Source organism: Protomyctophum bolini (genome assembly GCF_963924005.1).
Source record: "Protomyctophum bolini genome assembly, chromosome: 10".
NCBI classification, from domain to species: Eukaryota; Metazoa; Chordata; class Actinopteri; order Myctophiformes; family Myctophidae; genus Protomyctophum; species Protomyctophum bolini.
In genome coordinates this window covers 8,592,118-8,594,057 of record NC_137871.1, presented here as the reverse complement: position 1 = coordinate 8,594,057, position 1,940 = coordinate 8,592,118, and positions in this window count along the sequence as shown.

The following is a 1,940-nucleotide window of genomic DNA, read 5'->3' as shown; positions in this document are numbered from 1 at the left end:
ATAATGTATGAAGGAGGCTTTAGTCACTTCATGAGTCTTGTGAACATAATACATTTCAAAATGGAAGGTTAATTTGGAGGAATAATTCAGGCATCGCATTAACTGGGTCTGTTACTTCCATACATCAATGCTTGGCACATACAGACTTTGGTGAAGAGATCATTGGCACAAGACGCAGGATATAAACCCTGTTCCTCATTTCTGTACCACTTCCAATCACTTGCAAAAGTGCCAGCAATAATAAGTGTCATTCTTTAGATTATCAGTTTTGGTTTAATCTCATAGGACTTGAAGAAAGGAATCATCTTTATGCTCTATCTATGCCATGATTAGCAATTACGCCCAGAGATTGTCATTCCTTTGCATTGCACAAGAAGCCATATTTGGATTGTAAAACAAAAACAAATCTCTTTTGAAACTACACAGGTCATCATTAATCAAATCAGCACAACCAATAAACAACCACGAAGACACTTCATGACTCAAAGTGTAGTTCTCATAATGGCAGCTGTCACACACACACACACACACACACACACACACACACACACACACACACACACACACACACACACACACACACACACACACACACACACACACACACACACACACACACACACACACACACACACACACACACACACACGCACAGTAGACAGCTTCAGCTGGTCATCCTCTTTCAATAAGAGATTTAAAAATCACATTATTAGAAGGTCTCTCAACTCAGGACCTGTTAAAAGTACATTGACACTGTTGGTGTAGCCTACATTATGACAAATGCCTCCTGCTGAGGTATCTGAGAAGTTCGATTGAGAAGTCAATTGTAGTTCTGAATAAGGGATACTCCACATGAGGCATTCCATGGCATTTAGATCTCCAGGGTTCGATTTTCTCTCAGAAATTTAATATGAATGTTTAATAATATCACAATTTTGTATAAATATGCATATTCAGTACATTCCCTATTTTGAGCAGATTTTCAAAATTATTTTCTATAGTACAAATTGCAGATGCACAAGCTCACAGTACATTGCAACGTGGCACGTTGTGAGGTTGGAGACCGGCTATTTTAGTTAATTTGTACAGGGATTAGTATAGGGCTTAAGTGGTGGGAACCCCCCCCCCCCCCCCCCTCTGTTAAAAAGAAAATCGAACCCTGTTAGTAACGATTGGCCTTAACAGGCTTTTGTGTGCTGAATTGTTTTTGTGACGTTGACACAAGTTGACGGGAAACTGAAAAATGAAAGGCACAAACAAATTAAATCAAACTCGTCTCCTCGTCGGGTAAGAGGAGAGCGTCGTATAGACCTCGAACATTGTGAGTGGTGTACACACTGTACAGGTGAAGAAAAAACACAACGTAAACATGACATGATATGGAACAAACTTTTTTTTTTTCTCCCTCAAGTGAGAAAACCATAAAGGTCATTGACCTGACCACGGTCTGATCCATCTTCTGATGGGAATCTCCATGAGTAGCTTTTCAGATTTATTTTGTGTAAGGTCGTTTTTTTCCCCTCATGCCTCATTAATGGCTCCAACCCAAGAGGGTTTTCTACAGTATGTCTAAATAGTGTTTTTGTGTGGTGTGTGTGTGTGTGTGTGTGTGTGTGTGTGTGTGTGTGTGTGTGTGTGTGTGTGTGTGTGTGTGTGTGTGTGTGTGTGTGTGTTTCTTAAGGTGTGGGCATGTATGGCTCTATTGCTCATTCTGATATTCAGGTCCATAATAGTAATGCATCAGCATGGTTGGCTTGTATCAACATAATCAAGGTTCAAAGCTTCACTATTGCATGAACCAACAGGAACGTTCCTTGACACCAAAGTGAGTATCTCCAAATAAGGTTCACACTAGCACTCTGAAGTGTGCACAGTAGGCTAGGCACAGGTTTGCTGCATTCAGATAGGTGCCCTCCTGCTGATAATGCGGGGAGTTTGTG